Source organism: Sorex fumeus, unplaced genomic scaffold (assembly GCF_029834395.1).
Source record: "Sorex fumeus unplaced genomic scaffold, SorFum_2.1 ptg000058l, whole genome shotgun sequence".
Classification (NCBI taxonomy): Eukaryota; Metazoa; Chordata; class Mammalia; order Eulipotyphla; family Soricidae; genus Sorex; species Sorex fumeus.
Window position 1 is genome coordinate 20,993,439 of NW_026606115.1, and position 19,876 is coordinate 21,013,314.

Here is a 19,876-nt window from a genome sequence, read left to right on the forward strand (position 1 = left end):
TTAAATGATTCAAGAATATTCAGACCACTGAGCCTCACTAAAGGTTTCCCGATCACTCATACCTAAAGAGAACTCCCAAAACATTTATTATTTGTTTCATTCTAGTTGTGCTACAACTTGCAAAACCATGATGTGACATTTGATTAAATGGTTTAGTGCCTAAATGTACAAGTGATAAGATTCTCTAATATCCTCACTAATCTTTTTCTTCAGTGACGGAGATGAAAAATTAGCACGCAAAAAGATACAAGAGGGACCAGAAAAACAGAACTGTTTAAAGTGTTTAAGTGTTAAACTGTTAAAATGACTAATGTTGTAGTCCCTGAAACCATATTAGGTCTGCTGAGTACCTCCAGGATCACTTCTGACAACTGGGACAGGAATAGCCCCATGAACACCACTGGGTATGACCCCCAAACCTTCCAAAAGCAAGTTATAAAAGTAAAAAGAAACAAGAATAGGCCAGTGATACAGAGATTTCTAACCTGGAATATAAAATACTATCAATCTCATGAACTTCCTTGCACAGTTCTCATAGTGTAGATAATAGTTTCTCTATAGAATTTGCATAAATTTTACTAGGTTCGCAAGATGATACGTGACCAAATAATTAAGAAATATGAGTTTCTATTTCCTTCTCTGATTAGCAATGTCTAGGTCTACTGTTGTGTTTTTACATAATATGATGCATCAGTGAACATAACTTCCTAACTCAATAGAGGTTTTAAAGAAGAAAATGGCTGTAGAGCCATAGGCAGTTAATTTTTTTTATAAAAAGTGAGAAAATTAAAAATGCTGTAACCAAAGTTTAGGAGTATCATTAAATGTCATAAAATATAATTAGTACATTTTTTTCTGACATGTTTATAGTTCTGGGCAATTTACAACTGTCTTGTTATACACTAATTGTATTTTTATCTTAATTCTGTACTTTTTCTCCACATCTACTGCTCCTCAAACCTGATTTGATTCATCTTCTTGAGCAGGATCACCTTGGCATCTGGCATAGATTATAGCTTGAAAGTATTAAGTATAACATAACCTTTCATTATATTTAGTAATATCACAGCTGCTGCATAAAGATGCTTCTTAGAATTGTTAAACAAAATTTCTATTAACCCACTGTTTCCCTTATTGTGCCTATTCCCAATTAACCACACAATGATAATTTCTTCTGAAAAACCTTCTTTTAATGTCCACCGTGTATTCTTGGGAATTTCTACTTATATTTTATTTTTCATGTACCACATCAGGTTGTGCTCCTGGGTATCATGCAGTGACAGGTATCAAACTCAGGACCTCACATAAGTTAGGAATGTGCTAAACTATTTGAGCCATCTCCCTGCCCCAGGCTTTTATTCCTGAACTACTCTTAATATAGAGGATTACAATATACTATGAATTTCAAAAATACATTGTGTTTTTTTTCACTATTATAGCTTCACTTTCAAAGACTTTATCAACATATAGCATGCTTTATTGTACTCTATATGATATCATTCTTCTCATTTGTAAGAGAATATACTAAATCACAGTAGGGCCTGGCAACATTCTGAAGAGTCAGCAAAATTAGGAACAAGAATCTCTTATTGTCCAACTAACTACAAGATGACACTGATCATATCACGCATGCTGCACTAGAAAATTTCAGTAATGGGATTCCAAATATTATTTCTTATAAATAAAAAGTTGGGATAAGTAGCTTTTTAGGGTTATATCTAGTAAAATAATTTTCTATTTGTTGGGCATATATGAAGATATGAAGATAGAAAATTAGTAGGCAATTCATAGGAAATGTTCTCTAATAGCATGTTGATATGTGTTTAAACCAGCTGTTTTTGGCTTATCACTTATTTTTGTTTTGGGAGAGGCAATATACAGTGGTGCTTAGGGCTTACTCCTGGCTTTGAGCTAAGGCATCAGTCCTGGTGGGGCTTCAGAGACCATGTGTGGTGCAGCTGCATGCAATGTAAGCACCCAACCCACTGTACAGTTGATCTGTCCTGACTTATCACTTTTATGATTACCCATAGATTTAGTTAGTGAACAATAACCTTTCTCATTCTATTGCTATTTTTATCATTTGATAAAAGATCCTAATTAAATTTGATGGAGTCAGCTTAAGAATTTAAACAATACTGTTCTCAATCTAGGGCATATCTATAAAATTACAATTTTTTAAACATGCCTCTCTTCTGTTCTGTGGCTGTATACTTAGCCTCATAATCATCTATTATTGTCAACAAAAAGTCATATCTTTCTTGCTTTTCTTCTTAAATTTTCATGAGTTCTTGAAGGAGTACTAACCACATAATATTACACAATGACTTAGAATTTTTTCAAATCTAATGCTTTAATGAAATTAAGAGAAAAATTGCTGATTTGATTCTTAGTCTGTGGAGTAGTTTAGAGGTGATAATTTCATTCTGTATTTTAACTTACACAACCCATAAAACTAAATAGATTTGTCAGGCACTGAATGAATGATTGTGAATAATTCATGAACTATTTATAGGACTGTATTGGAAAAATGAGATACTACAATTTTGGAAGGAGCAATTGCCGGTCAAAAATGAAATTCAGTCTTACTCTGAGGGCATTTGCCCATGAAAATCCATATTTCAATTGGTGAAATTCAATATATTAAAACATTTTGAACAAAATAGTGGTATCAAATTATACAAGCTATATGTTATTAGGTACTTGGTTGTTTTGTGCTCATATGATTTAAGAAAATCCTTATATACCAACATACAGCTCGTTGAAAAAGTTTTAAAAATAGTTGGATGATTTTTTGAACATAGGTTAGCATAAAGAAAAAAATAATTTTTCAATGCTGAATTTTTTCTCTTATACTTTCCAGATAATTTTTGATGTGTAAATTTTTATTTGAATTTTAATATTGTTTGAGGGGCTATTCTTATCTTATAAATTTTAACATTTCCCATATAAATGGTGTTTAGTATATAATTAGATGTGACTCTTTTCAGTTGTAAGGCTTTCATCATAAATCAGAAAAATGTTGATTATGTAGTCTAAATCTTGTTTGATAAATATGATTATTAAAATTTCACTGGGTTTATAGTGGCCGAGATTAGTACCAGGAATTTTGCTCCATAGCTTGGAGGCCAACCACACATAGTAGGGGAAAAGGGAGCTCAAAAAGAGAAGGGAGCACCAAATAAAGGGTGTTGGGAAGATCCTCCCAGGATGTGAGAAGCATGCTGAAAGTAGCTATGGACCAAACATGATGGCCACTCAGTGCCTATTTTGCAAACCACAACACCCAAATGGAGAGAGAGTAAAAAAGGGAATGCCCTGCTACAGAGGCAGGGTGGGATGGGGGGGATGGGGGGAGGGATACTGGGATCCATGGTGGTGGAAAATGGGCACTGGTGGAGGGATAGATATTTGTTCATTGCATACTTGAAATCCAAGCACAAAAATTTGTAAGTCTACAACTGTACCTCATTGTGTTTCACGAATAAAATTTAAAAAATATTCACTGGGTTTGAACAAGCATAGGAAAACAAAATGTATAGTTGAATTATCACTATGGATTCCATATTTTTAAATGATACAAAAAGATTTCTTATCTATAGGAAAAGACCAAAAAATACGAACTTGTAGACACTGAGTGATAGCTCTGTTAAAAGAGAGGTATGCACACTGCGCGGAAACAAAGCTGAACGGCTCCGGGCATTCTCTCCTCATTCAAACAGGTACCACCCGGCTCCCAGTGCCAGGTACCCTTTCCAGAGCGCGGGCCGCTAATGTGGCTGCAAATTATTCTCCCACTATATATTCCATAGGAACCATAAGTTACTCTCTTAGATGGAACCTTCTCAAGGTTAGCTCAACCACTAGAAACACATTAGCCAATAATTCGTTAAGCCTATCTCAATTGATTCTGCATCTCAAGGAGAATAGTAACAGTGAACGTGAAGGTCTAAACCACACTGGTCACAATGGTAAAGCAACGCAAAAGCACAACAAACTTTCCTATTGAAGAGACTAACCCAGAAGACACCAACAGTACTGTAGTGTCAGACAACCTATCTGACAAGGAATTTAGAAGGGAGCTACTGAGGATACTTAGGGAGCTAAAAGAAACAATGGAAAGTAATGCCAATAAAAGACAAGAGGATTTGAAGGCAGAAATGAGGAAAATGCAAATGGAAATGTCAGACCTGAAAAACCTGGTAGGCTAATTGAAAAACTCAGTGGAAGGCCTCAGCAGCGGAGTAACAGCTGCTGAGAAAAGAATCAGTGAGCTCGAAGATGAAGTTCAGAGACTCTCCAGAAAAGAGCAGAAAATGGAAAATAGACTCACAATTCGGGAACAGATGGCAAGAGAAGATGGTGATGAAGCCAAGAGGAGTAACAAAAGAATTATTGGAGTCCCAGAGGGACAGGAAGAAAACCTTGATGAAGAAGAAACTGTCAAAGACATCATTGCTACAACGTTTCCAGAGCTGAAGAAAACTTGTGACCATATTCAGGAGGCCCGAAGGGTACCAGTTAGAAGAAATCCGAATAAAAATACCCCAAGACACATCCTGATCAAAATGACCAAAACCTTAAAGGCCCTCCCGTTGATCATCGATTTGCTTGAGCGGGCCCAATAACGTCTCCATTGGAGACTTTGTTGTTACTGTGTCTGGCATATCGAATACTCTCGGTAGCTTGCCGGGGTCTCCGAGAGGGGCGGAGGAATCAAACTCGGGTCGGCCATGTTGGCTGCATGCAAGGCAGACGCCCTAACCGCTGTGCTATCGCTCTAACCAAAACCTTAGATAGAGACAAAATTCTGAAAGCAGCAAGATCAAAGAAAGAAATTTCCTACAAAGGATCATCCTTAAAATTCACAGCTGATTTGTCTGATGAAACCTTCATGTCCCAAAAACAGTGGTGGGATAGACTGAAAAAACTCAATGAAACAAATGCTTCTCTAAAAATACTTAACCCAGTGAGACTCTCATTCATAAGAGAAGGAACAACAAACAGTTTCACAGACAAACAACAGCTCAGGAACTCCATAGATTAAAAACCATGGTTACAAGAACAACGAAATGGGCTACTTTAAGACAAGACAGGCCCCTCAAATACACCAAATTTCAACAGAAAGATGGGGAAAAACCCATAACAATAATCTCCCTCAATGCCAATGGGCTAAATGCACCAATTAAAAGACACAGAGTGGCAGGATGGATTAGAAAATTGAACCCAACATTCTGCTGCCTGCAAGAAACACATCTCAATAGTCAAAGCAAACACAGGCTCAGAGTCAAAGGCTGGAAAACAATCCTACAGGCAAACAGCTCCCATAAAAAAGCTGGGGTAGCCATACTAATATCAGACCACATCGATTTTGGAGTGAAGAAGGTCACAAGAGACAGTGAAGGCCATTTCTTATTGATCAAAGGATCTGTACAACAGGAAAATCTTACAATATTAAATGTATATGTACCTAATGAGGGATCAGCAAAGTATTTAAAACAACTACTCATAGACTTGGAGAAAGACATCAATAGCAACACAATACTAGTGGGAGACTTCAACACTGCTTTATCACCTCTTGATAGATCAACCAGACTCAAGCTTAGAAAGGACATACTTCATCTGAGGGAAAAAATGGAAGAAAGGGACTTATTAGATATATACAGGACACTTCATCCTTAAAAAGCTGAATACACATTCTTCTCAAGTGTGTATGGAACATTCTCCCTATAAGGACACCCATGACACTCCTGAAATTCATATGGAACAATAAGTCCCCACGAATAGCTAAAGCAATTCTTGGGGAAAAGAAAATGAGAGGAATCAACCTTCCTAACTTCAAACTCTACTACAAAGCAGTAATAATTAAAACAGCATGGTACTGGAACAAAGGGAGAGCTGCACACCAATGGAACATGGTTGAATATACCGACATCTCCCCTCAATCATATGATCATCTCATCTTTGATAGAGGAGCAAGAAATGTGAAGTGGAGTAAGGAAAACCCCTTTAACAAATTGTGCTGGCAAAACTGGATGGTTACATGCAAAAAAATGGGCTCAGAACTCTGCCTTACACCACGTATAAAAGTAAGATCAAAATGGATTAAAGACCTCAACATCAGACAGTAATCCATAAGGTACATTGAAGACAAAGTTGACAAAACCTGACATGACATTGAAGCTAATGGTATCTTCAAAGATGTCACACCACTGGCCGAGCAAGTGAAAACAGAGATAGATAAATGGGACTATCTTAACTAAAAAGTTTCTGCACCTCTAAAGAAACAGTAACCAAAATACAAAGATAGTCTACAGAATGGGAAAGGAAATTCATCGAATACACATCTGACAAGGGGTTGATATCAAGGCTATATAAAGTAGTGGTTGAATTACACAAGAAGAAAACATCCAACCCCATCAAAAATGGGGCAATGAAATGAACAGAAAATTTCTCAAAGATGAAATCCTCATGGCTAAAAGGCACATGAGAAAATGCTCCACATCATTAATCATTAGGGAGATGCAGATCAAAACCACAATGAGATACCATCTCACACCTCAGCGACTAGCCCACATCCAAAAGAACAAAAGTAACCGGTGCTGGCTCAGATGTGGCGAGAAAGGGAACCTCCTTCACTGCTGGTGGGAATGCCAACTGGTTCAGCCCTTTTGGAAAACAGTATGGACGATTCTCAAGAAATTAGAAATTGAACTCCCATTTGACCCAGCAATACCACTCCTGGGAATATATCCCAGAGAGGCTAAAAAGTATAGTCGAAGTGACATCTGCACTTGTTTGTTCATTGAAGCACTCTTTACAATAGCCAGAAACTGGAAGAAAACTGAGTGCCCAAGAACAGAGGACTGGTTAAATAAACTCTGTTACATCTACACAATGGAGTACTATGTAGCTGTTAGAAAAAGATGAAGTCATGAAATTTACATACAAGTGGTACTACATGGAAAGTATCATGCTAAGCAAAATGAGTCAGAAAGAGAGGGATAGACATAAAATGACTGCATTCATCTGGGGGACATAAAGTAACAAATACCCAAGAATAGCCAAGATCAGTTCCAGGAGGATTACTCCATGGCTTAGAGGCCAGCCGGGCATGCTAGGGGAAAGGGCAGCTCAGATAAAGAATGGAGCACCAGATAAAGGGTGTTGGGAGGATCCTCCCAGGATGGGAGATGCATTTTGAAAGTACACTATGGACCGAACATTATTGCACTCAATACCTTTTTTGCAAACCACAACACCCAAAAGGAGAGAGAGCACAAAAGGGAATGCCCTTCCACAGAGACAGTGTGGGTTGGGGGAAATGGGGGTGGGAGGGATACTGGGATCCACGGTGGTGGAAAATGGACACTGGTGGAGGGATGGGTATTTGATCATTGTATAATCGAAACCCAAGCACAAAAATCTGTAAGTCTTCAACTGTACCTCATGGTGTTTCACTAATAAAAATTTTTAAAAAAGTAAAAAAAAGTAAAAAATTTAAAAATAGAGGTCACCATGAACCTAGAGCAAGTTCTAAACACACATATGAGCTCTGTAAGAGCCGACAGAAAGTCAGTCAGATGGTAAAGAAAAGTCCAGACCAGATTACTTTATTGATAAATTTTCTAAATGTTAATAAAACAAATAGTATCCATCCCTAAACACTTCAAAAATTTTAGCGACAAAACAACTGAACTCAATTTTTAATGTCATCCTTGCCCTGATATCAATGTCAGGACATACACAAAAATTTAATTCCTCTTGTTTCATTGTCTCCTGACACTGAAGCAAAGAACAAATGTAGCTCCTGAGCACCAACTGATGTCACCTTAACAAATAAGCCCTACCCCCCAAAGAGCAAAGAAGAATGCACATATCAATATCCTTGATAAATTTATGTTTAAAAATCCACAGTGAAACATTAGCAAAGGGGGTTCCACAATTCATTATACAAATGATATGACACTGGATAAGATGTATCCCAAACACACAACTACAACCTAATTTCATCTAAGACAAGGAGTGACAAGTGTCTTCTTTGAACAATTTTATTTAACATAATATTAGAAGTCCTAATTAGCACAACCAGACTATCAAGCAATTGATTAACCAAACAAACGAAAACAGAATGGAGGAAGAAAAACTGCCTCTATCTGCACGTGAAACATATGCAAGAAAATTTTATTTGCAACTAGTAGAGTAGGCTTGAAAAATAAATTGAGTAGGACAAAGATAAATTAAAGCTGTTAAATATTTTTTAGTTGAGAGAATTGTTGTTAAAGTTCCTACATTGAATAACATTTTGTAAAGTTTCAGTGGAATCCCTATAATAATTCTAAGCATTTTTCTCTCTTAAATAGAGAAATCCTGAATTTATATGGAAGCACAAAATACCCCCATAAGTTGAAGCAATAGGCAAATTAATTTGGTAGGATTGTAAATTATCCAGTTTACAAGTTATTGCATCAGTATCTGAGAAAAACTACTGCTTTAGTGTACGCTGTTGAAAAATAACAGAGAAAAATAACGCTTTTAAAAATAACTCCTTTAAAAGATCTTTTTAGGGGGTATGGTGCCACCAGTAGGTCAATTTTTGTACCTGTGAGGCAAGTGCATCAGCAGCCTTATGGCACCATCAGGCTTTCAGATACCCCAGAATTACTGCTGTGCCTTTGGCCAGACCCCAAAATCTTGGGGCAAAGTTTACCAAGAAAGTAAACGGCTGAAAGTTAGGTATGTGGGAAACACAGCCACAAACCACCTCTGTCTCGGCTATATATTTGGAGGCATGGCTTCTCTGGTTCCTGATCGAACAGCTTAATGGCCATGATCCCAGAGACTCAGAAATGAATCTTGGAACCCAAAGGCTTTTGTCAGAAATACATCCTGTTCCTGCAGTAGGTTACTGGTGCTGTGCCACTGTGGGTGGGAATAGGTTTCGTGCCTTGGCCTGTTCCGCTTGACGGCCCGGTGACCACCATTCTCCAGAGGTCACTGGACAGTCAGATCTGGGCCTGCAGTGACAAGACACACGGGGCCTCACCAGATGGGTGTGGGACTGGCCCCTTTCTCCCTATCCCAGCGAGACCCCAAGTTGCCACCTACAAAAGACCTCTCTGGCCCCTGATCAAGCTAATTAACGGCCATGATCCCAGAGACTCAGAAACAAATCTCGAAACCCAGAAGCTTTTGGCAGAAATGCATCTGGACCGCATACAAGGTGGCCACCGACTCAGAACTTCTTGGAAAGCCAGGTATGAGCCAGTGGTGATGGGGCAACTGCAGTCTCATGGGAAGGGAAGCAGTACTGGATCGTCCTTCATGCCCTACCGAGGTCATGAGTTTCCCCCCACAAGTGGCTCTCTGGTACAGCCATGGCTCCAGAGGCAAACGGACTTAATCCAGAGCCCGGCAGTTTATGGCAGAAAAGTGAATGGACCATGCATTAAACCACGGTGCCATGCCTCCCCGGAGGGAAAGGGTGTTGCTCCCTTCCGCCTTTACTCCTCCCCCCCCCCCTCCGGCATCAAGGTGGCTGCTGCTGCCTCAGAGCTTATTGGAAAGCCAGGTATGAGCCGGCGGTGACGGGGCAACTGCAGTCTCATGGGAAGCGGGGCGGTACAGGCTCATCCTTCTCGCCCTACCGAGGTCACGAATTGCTCCCCACAAGTGGCTCTCCGGCACAGCTATAACACCAGATGCACAGAAACCAATCTCATAATTATCTGGCTCCTTGCAGAAATCCAAAATCGCAAGGTCGCTATTGCAGCCACATGAGAATATATGATTCTCATAACCAGCTATAGAAAACAAAGTATTTCACAATGCCTTTTAGCAATTCTGATTGTTGGGGGGGTATTCTAAACAACAATGGTGCATCTTTTGTCGAAATAATGTATGTAATCAATGTAGAGAAGGGTTAAGTGGAAATCATCTGCCTCACAGGCATTGGGAGGGGCTGGGGGTATATTGGGGTTCCTGGTGGTGAAAAATGGGTACTGGTGAATGGAGAGGTGTTTGATCATTGTGTGACAGAGACTTAAACCTGAAAGCTTAGTAAATTTTCCCAAAGTGATTCAATAAATAAATAAAAGAAGAAAAATAATAAATAAATAAGATTATGAAAAAAACAGTAAGCACCACTGGAAGTGCCCTCCACCCATATTTCTTCATAATTTTGCTTATACCCCTGATAATTTTGCTTATATCCCTGATGATTAAAGAAGTTGAACATATTCACATACTTGTGAATTTGTTTGTCTTGTTAGAAAAACTTATACTCAAATCCTTTTCAAATTTAAAAATTCTATTTGCTTTTTGTATAGTTTCTCTGTTGCTATTTATTTATAGAAGATTTTGATTTGCAGAAGTTTTACATATTTGGATATTTTTAATACATAACCCTTATCTTATTGAATCACCACTGTTACAGTTACAAAGCTTTCATGCTTGAGTTTCAGTCATACAATCATCAAACACCCATCCTTCCACAAGTGCACATTTCCCACCATCAATGTTCTCAGTGTCTCCTCCATCCCACCCATCCCCCTGCCTCTATAGCAGACAATTTACATCATACTCTCTCTCTACTTTTGAGCATTATGGTTTGCAATGCAGATACTGAGGAGCTATCATGTTTGGTCCTTTACTTTCACTGCACATCTCCCAACCGCAAATAATCCCTCCAACCATCATTGACTTATTGATTCTTTCCTATTCCAGCTGCCTTATCCCCCAGCTCACTGACAGTCTACCAACCATGGATCAATATTCCTGGCCCTATCTCTACTGTCCTTGGTTGTCATTCTCATATTATATTATATTCCACAAATGGAGTACAGTAATTCTATGTCTCTCACTCATTTCTGACTCATATCACATTTAGCATAGTATTCTCTGTGACCATCCACTTATAAGCAAATTTCATGACTTCATCTTTACTAACAACTGCATAATATTTCATTGTATAGATGTACCAGAGTCTCTTTAACCAGTTGTCTGTTCTCAGGCACTCGGATTGTTATCAGATTCTGGTTACTGTGAACAGTGCTGTGATGAGCGCACAGGTGCAGATGTCATTTCTAATGTACTTTTTTGCACCCTCGGGATATATTCCCAGAAATGGTATTGCTGGGTCAAATGGGAGCTCAATTTCTAGTTTTTTAAGAAATGTCCATATTATTTTCCAAAAAAGGCTGGACCAGTCGGCATTACCACCAACAATGAAAGAGATTTCCTTTCTCTCCACATCCATGCCAGCACTGGTTGTTCTTTTTTTTGATGTGTGCCAGTCTCTGGTATGAGATGATATTTCATTGTTGTTTTGATTTGCATCTCCCTGATAATTAGTGATGTAGAGCATCTTTTCATGTGCCTTTTGGCCATTTGTATTTCTTTTTTGAGGAAGCTTCTTTTCATTTCTTCTTCTCATTTTTGATGGGGTTGGACTTTTTTTTCTTGTACAATTCTACTATGGCTGGAGCAATAGCCCAGTGGGTAGGGCTTTTGCCTTTCACACAGCTGACCCAGGTTCGATTCCTTCATTCCTCTTGGAGAGCCCAGCAAGTTACCGAGAGTATCCCGCCCGCACAGCATAGACTGGCCAGCTCCCTGTGGCATATTCAACATGCCAAAAACAGTAACAACAAGTATCGGAATGGACACACTACTGGTTCCCGCTGGAGCAAATCAATAAACAACGGGAGGACCATGCTACAGTGCTGCAATTCTACTTGTGTCTTGTTAATATATCACCTTAAGATAGTTTGTAAAATATTCTGCATTTCATAGATTTTGCATTTATTACATTATAGTTTTGTTGTTCATAAGTCTGAGATTAGTCTCAATTGGTCAAAACTATTGAAAGATTTTCATTTTTTCTTGAAGTCTTAAGAGCCCATCTATTTCTTCTCATTTTCCAGCTTCTAGAATTTGTGATCTTCAAAGTCACTAACAGTCAAGTGAATCATCTCACGGCATCTTTATTGACATCAATCTGATCTATTTTGCCTTCTTACAATTTAAAGATCTTATAATTAAATTGGGTCAACTAATATAAAACATTTTCAACAGAATTCTTTGTCCCTAATTGCAACACATATTTACACATTGGAAGTTTCAAGGGACTAGAAAGTAGACACTATTTGAAAGAGCACTGTTCTGTCTACCACAAGAGGTACTCGTGTTGTGAGTACAGGATGGAGGAAAAGGAGAAGAAAGATGTAATGAGATAGATTTTTAAATGGTCATGGATTTATTTAGTTACAGTGGAACAATAAAATTATTCATGGTTTCATTTCAAGCATATATATGTCATATATACATATATGCATATATATGGAGTAATAAGATAAATTTATTCTAATTTTAGTTCCTCATTTGAAAAAATAGTATTATGATACATTATGTTGACCTTCTCTGTGTTGTGTATTTTGATTCGTTGGCTATTTCACCCCTTTTATACAGTTCACTGAGGCTGTAAACAAGAGAAGATGTACAATGGCATACTCTAAAAATTTACATTCTTGAAAAGGTCAAAATAGTAGAATCGAATGTCACCATTTGTAATTTACAGAATATATGAGATATTCAAATTCAAATAACTCATTCTATATGCATAGGGTTAGAATAAAATAAAATTCCACAACATGAATCCATATGGGAAACAGGCAAAAGAAATACACAGAGAGAGGATGCAACTAAATTTTTGTTTTCTAATTATGCTTCATTTACTTATTCACCCTTAGGCAGTAGAAAGAATCCAAATAGAAATCCTGAAAAGCAAGTTACATGTGTTTCAAATGTTCGCTAATATATAAAGTTGAAAAAAGGAAAAAAATTTAAATAGATCACACTTTCTTAGGCGAACAGCAGGAAAGAAGCATGAAAAACTCTGAATGACTTGGGATATAATTTACCAATTACATGTAGTACTTTAACATTTTCATTAAGCACTCCCAAAGTTCAACAGCAACAATAGCACACTCATAACCCATTTAAAAAGGAGGGGTATGATGAAAAGACAATTCCTCAAAAATGACTAAATATGGCAAGCAGTGTCCCTCAAAGCATTACCAGATTGACCCTTGCACAGAAGCCCAAAAAATCAAAACAAAGTCCAACAATAACATATGACTTCACAACAGTATGAATGGTCTATGTAAAAAATCTGGAAACAATAATCTTTAGTGGGAATGTGGCAAAAAAGGAATTCACTTACTTCTAGAAGTACTGTTCAGCTAATGGAAAATGGTTTGGAAACTTCTCAAATTAGGAATAAAACTTCTATGTGACACTGTATTCAAACTCATAAAAACACACACTAACACACTCATTCATCTGAAAGGACATATACACATTTATTTCATTCCAGCATGATTTACAACAGTCAAGATCTGGAAACAATTCAAGTGTCAAACAATATAGCAAATACAAAATTGTGATCTATATACACAATGGAATAATACATAACAATGAGAAGATCTGAAATCTGGTAGCTTGCTGCAACTTGGAGCAACTCATGCTAAATGAAATGACCAAGACAGGAAAAGACAACACTAAATGATCTTACTCATTCATATGCAGGGACTAAAGGAAAAATCAAGAGATAGGCAATCCCCAATGGAACTAACCCTGATATATTGAAGATAAGGTCAATATAAATGCATTCTAAAGGTTCTAAGTGGGATGAAGGGTCTTTAGAATAAAGATGCAGAGACCATGGGGTTCTGGTGGTGGACAGAATATAACAACATTGCCGATATAAAACAATAACATTGGTACTTTTGTAAAAAGCAAATAATTGACTTTGAAAGAAAATTTAAAAATACGGTTGTTTTTCTTTTCTCAGCAATTTTCAAGCAAGAAAATTGACCCAAATTTCTACTAGAATCCCTGTAACTAACATTCTGACCTCTCATTACATCTTATGATTTGTTCCAAATATTCTTAAAGAATTGTATTCTATGTGTTTTTGGATTTTTTTGCCACACCCAGCTTTGCTCAGTGGTAAGTCCTGGCTCTGTGCTCAGGTATCACTTCTGGTGTTTTCCTGTGAGAATATATGTGGTACTGGGAATTAAACCTGTATCCATCACATCCAATGCAAGCTCCTTGCCTGCTGTACTATCTCTAGCCCTCCCAGACGTTTCTGTGGCTATAGATAATTTATTAATATACCCATTAATTTAATGTATGAGTTTCTTTTTTCTATTAATAATTGTAATCTATTTCTCTTCCCTTTAATTTTGGCTTGACTTTGACCAGTTCCTTTGACCAATAGTATAGGATACCAGAGATACATTTTCAGGAGGCCTAATGTTAAGAGGTTTGGTATATCTTCTACTGACTTAGAAGAGAGTTTCTAAATTATAACTAGGACTAAAAAATGTCAATAATAAAATATATTGAAACAGGAGTACACAGAAGTGCATAGGCCTTCTGTAAAAGGACCCAAAACTTGTTAATGAAGCCATTACGGGTGTTTTAGTCTAAACCAACATCACAACTGCATGCAACTGAATAAATGACTATAGTCAAAATTATCTATAGCACAGAATAACTCAAGATTACTAAGTGCAATAATAATTTGTTTCTTTTATTTGGAACTCAATAGTACCCAGGGCTTATTCCTTGGATTTGTTTTCAAAGATCATTCCTGGCAGTGTTTGGTGGATCATATACAGTGTAAGGGTAAAACTTGGGTTAGTTGTATGCAAGGTGGTGCCTTAACCACCATAATATACCTCCAGACCAAATAGGAAATAATTTAAAATATTTTAAAAATATTTAATGTCCCAAATTGGGGGATCATTAGGGAGTAATATATAATTAAAGTACATATTGTAATAAATGACTTTCCTACTCAATTCCTCAGTAACAATAAAAACTGAAGATGTTTATTAAATGACTCTTTTTCTCAATGTCTTATTTCTAATTATTTATATATATTTTTGGTGAGTTTGGGTCACATCTGGTTGTGCAGACACTCTATGCACAGGGATCACTCCTGGCAATGCTCAATGGTTACTTTTGGCTGTGCTCAGGTGGCACCAAGGATCAAATCAGGGTCAGAATCACACAAACAAGTGCCTTATCCTTTCTAGTATCTCTCAAACTTGAGATAAAGATTTCTGAAGATAGGAACATTGTCATTTTTCCTCTCCCTTGCATCTCAATCATTTATAATAGTGTCTACTATATTGCAGGTAAATTTAAGGAAGTGTTACTGAGATTACATCCATCAAGATTTTAGTCTGATTAACTTTTCTATTTTGACTACAGCAGTATGACATTTTTAAAGCTTTCATTAAGTGAAGCAAGATGAAGGGTTTATAGGAACTCCATAAAATTTGCAACAGTTATGTAAGACCATGTTTATCAAAAATTGATATATAGCCAGAGGGAGAGCTCAATTAGATGAATGCATATGTTGCCAGGCATCAAATGATCCTACAAGCACCACCTGGAGAGACAGCAAAGCAAAGAGCTATAAGAAACACCCATATATATGTGCATACATATATTTGTTTAATTGTGCATAGACCTTAATGTATATGTAAAAGTTATGTGACTTTCCAGCATGTTCCAAAGCATGAAAATAAATGACATATCAATGAGTCATAAAATCTCCAGGATTAATGTTCTGACCTCTCATTTTGTGTATACACATAAATATGTATGCAAAATATGCACACACATACATACATTTATCAATTCTTTAATGTCATTTATAACATTTCAATTTCCAGTTCCACATATTACAAAGTTCTAGTTACACTGCATCAAATATTCTGAAAGATTTCCAACTTTTCCATTCCGTAGGACCTTGACATATGCTATTATCTTTTTTTTACAACAATGGAATTTTATTTGATGAAAAACTTGAGTTCACAATCATTTAGTAAATAAAGAGCAAACACTTCATTTTCCTATCCCATAACTCTTAAGACAATAAAAGTAGTAAATAAATATCTGTGAACAGATTAAGAGTAAGGCAGACTGGATAATAAACCACCTCTGATGTGATATTCATATTCCCTGCATGTGACTCACTCTAAAAGAGTGATTCACTCAAAAAGGGTGAAACGGCACTGGCGACAACATATTAGGATGAAATTCAATGTTCATATCTTAATTCAAATAATCCCAATGATACTCATTTCTAGTTCACCATGGGCAGCAAATCATATACTTTTTACTGAAGGAATACTTTGATAGAAGCATTTAAGTTATATTGTGCATCACAACTATAAAAATGGCTTAAACAGTTCCATTTAACCACCATTTATAAAGTGCAACTATATAATAATTTGCATTTTGTCCAGGCCGTGACAAATATCAATCTAAACTGAAAGTATCCCAGCTGCCAATTTCCACAAGTTCTGAAAAGTTCTAGATATGTGAAAAAGGACTGTCCCCCATACAAATCACCAATTTCACAAACCAACTGGTAAATAAATACATTTATATAACTGGAACCTCAGGATTATAAGAGTTGTAGTCATTTAAAAAAACATTCAGCTACCTTTGGTATTTAAAAAAGCCTATACTGCAATATCCTAAACATTGTTATGTGCATCTCACAATGAAGATAGTGGTCTTGCAGTGCAGAATGAGGAGAGTTCAATGTCACCGTGAATAGTAGAGTACTATGGTTTCAAGGAAGATCATCACAGCATTGGATTCTGTGCATCAGGATTAAGGTAATTGTTACCTGAAGGAAGATGAATAGGGAGAATATATAGCTCATCCACTTGTGGATTCAGGTGCATGACTACCAGTTGGTCCTGGGGAATGACTGCAGCAGCTGCTACCAGGTTGGTAATAGATTTACTCTTTACACACTGAATGTCTACATGCCAACTCTTTCCTTCTTCCTTCTCCCAGGACATCTGAATAAAATGTCTTTGGACATAGCTGTAAATCACTTCGGGGTACCCCAACCCAGGCCTTTTCTTCACTTTCTCTTTGTAGGTAGGATAACCTTCTATGCCCAATCTAATCTTCTTAAGACCCCTCTCCTTCAAAACTGATTTGGCCACATCTCTGTTTTCAATGTACATGAAAAATTTATATAATTTTGTGCTATAAATAATTTGTGAATACTCTTCCCCCATCTGTGGTGGATACTCTTCATCCCAATCAACCACATCATCATCTGTAAACACCACTATGTGGCATTCTCATTCCCCACTCCGGGCACAAGCTATCATAAGTGGTAATATCATTTCTTCAAGGTAAAATTCAAACTGTCTACGAGCACCATCATTTGATAACTCATGCATTAGAGCACTGATATCTCTACATTTAACAATACTATATTCAAAAGAGTTACAAAGGTAGTCTCATGATTCTCTCAGCTCAGGAATAGATATGCCATCATGACAATGGATTATTCCTGTTTTATAGTAACACAAAATAGCTCGGAATACAGTGGAGCCAATTCCCTCTGCCACCTCATACTCTCCTTTCTCATTGAGTCGTATAAAGTTATGTTCTCTGCCAGATCCAAACATCCTGCCCAACATTGTATTTGGCTGTGCAGTAAAAATGGATGGATCTACAACAAATCTAGTGTTAGCCACTATTAGCATCACTCGTTCTAATGTTCTTAAATTATGAGCACCTTCTTTTACATTTTCATATATAAATACCATCTTCCAGAAGTTTTACTGCTACCATCGTAACTTGACTAACTACTATTTCTGCTACTGTTCCCGGCACTGCTACTGGAACCATTTGGAGATGCTTTTTGAGGACAACAACTACTTGGGCGAAAGGAACTATGATCTTTTTCTCGTTCAATATGATGCTGTCACGTTGGAGAAGTAACATTTCTAATGCAAGGAATTAGTTGAGATTCTGTTCTTTCATGTGATGAATCCCATGATTGGTCAGTTGATCTTCGTCTATCTCTTGATCATTCATGTCCCCTACAAGCACCATGTAGATTCATTTTGTTGTGGTTAACAGCTCCTTTAGCAACACGTGAGGGAGTGCTTGAATGTTTATAAAGTTTACAAAGTTTATAAAGTTTAACTTTATAAAGTTTATAAAGGTCTACTATGCAATTTCCTATCCCAATTCTCTGGATCACTGGAGTTACTGTCATAAAGATGAGGTCGTCCTGCCATCCGACTTCAAGCTTCCTCACACTACTGCTCTGAAAGCAGACATGTAGCACCCATAACCTGAATACTCACATTTAATTCTGTATAAACTACATGAGGCCCTCCCGTTGATCGTCGATTTGCTCGAGCGGGCCCAGTAACGTCTCCATTGGAGACTTTGTTGTTACTGTGTCTGGCATATCGAATACTCTCGGTAGCTTGCCGGGCTCTCCGAGAGGGGCGGAGGAATCGAACTCGGGTCGGCCATGTTGGCCGCTTGTAAGGCAAACGCCCTACTGCTGGGCTGGAGTGATAGCACAGCGGGTAGGGCGTCTGCCTTGCACGCAGCCAACATGGCCGACCCGAGTTCGATTCCTCCGCTCCTCTCGGAGAGCCCGGCAAGCTACTGAGAGTATTCGATATGCCAGACACAGTAACAACAAAGTCTCCAATGGAGACGTTACTGGGCCCGCTCGAGCAAATCGATGATCAACGGGAGGGCCTTTACTTTACCTTTAAACTACATGAAGGCCTTCAGGAAAAGCCTACAGGAAGGAGGAATTTCTGCAGGGTCAGAATCTTGAGGGATTTCATGAGTCTCTCTCCTTAAGGAAAAAAAGAGATTGTACCACCCTGTAAAGCCTGTTGAATGTCCACCGAAGATTTATGCAGCGGCCAGTGCCAGTGACACCTCCGCTCCTGCCCACTGGTTCCCTTTGGAGGTGACTATTATTATTATTATTATTATTATTATTATTAAATTATTATTTTTATTATTTTTGCTATTATTTTTGCACAAAACATTTTCACTTATTTTTATGCAGTATATATTTGTCATTCTTTAATCTTCAGCTTCTAAATTTTATCTAAGCTATAAACGGCACCCATCAATAATTCAATGGATGTTCTGCACACCTTTCTTTTTCCCATTTAGAGCAAACAAAATATTTAAGTTAGACAAAATATTAGATTTTGTGTAACCTGTACACACCCTACTAGTAATTATTATATGAAAGAAATTATATCTGTCTTATATTTCCGGTAAATAACTTATATTTTATAAATATGCAGGTGTATCATTAGCCCTTTACAACTTTATTGCTTAGTTAACCCTATTTGACCTATGTTTAAATTACCTTCTTGTATGAAGTAATAATTAAAATCTACACAAACTGGCATACACTGGCAAAGAGCATGTTTTGTGCGTAAAATATTATCTTTCGAGAATGTAGGGAAAGTGATAGATTAAGTGTATAGTCCCAGAGAGAATGACAACTCTCATTAAACCAAGATTAAAAGGAACTAAGGATCATAGTAGAAGTTAATGCTATACCTGCATATCTAGTCCAAAGTGCTATTACATTTAGTCAAGACATTTGTTTATCTATTGCCTAAAGTACTTGTTCAGCCACACATAGGCAGTACAGACTGTATATGTGGAATACACACTACATTATAAATACATATGTAAGAGTATTTGTATGTGTGTGAGAGAGAGTGTGTATATAATCTGTACTTTCCTGTACTAGATGTAGAAAGGAGACCCAGTTTGGGCCATATACTAAGAATAAAAGAAAGTCAACACAGCTGATGCCATGTTGACTCACCAACCGGCCCTGCTCTACCTCATGATTAAATCTCTGAGGAGATTCATGTAAAGAGGCTAAAATTCATGAAAAAAACTATTCCCTATGACTGAAAACTCTGGGGTGCTCTCAAGAGGTGAGTGGTCCAAGTACCCGTATTACCAATGCCCTGGCAGC

At 37.4% G+C, this 19,876-nt stretch overlaps 1 protein-coding gene, 1 long non-coding RNA gene and 1 pseudogene across 2 annotated transcripts in view; 1 reads left to right on the top strand and 2 right to left on the bottom strand.

The window, feature by feature from the left end:
* The window catches only part of IL1RAPL2 (interleukin 1 receptor accessory protein like 2), a 738,026-nt gene that overhangs the window by 315,653 nt on the left and 402,497 nt on the right, over positions 1-19,876 (bottom strand). The gene's annotated exons all lie outside the window — the stretch shown is intronic.
* Positions 16,054-18,137, bottom strand: LOC130034205 (BTB/POZ domain-containing protein 10-like; annotated as a pseudogene).
* On the top strand, positions 17,679-18,807 carry LOC130034206 (uncharacterized). The gene is made up of 3 exons (XR_008794063.1): positions 17,679-18,027; positions 18,062-18,240; positions 18,652-18,807. It is a non-coding gene; the product is annotated as an uncharacterized LOC130034206 (long non-coding RNA).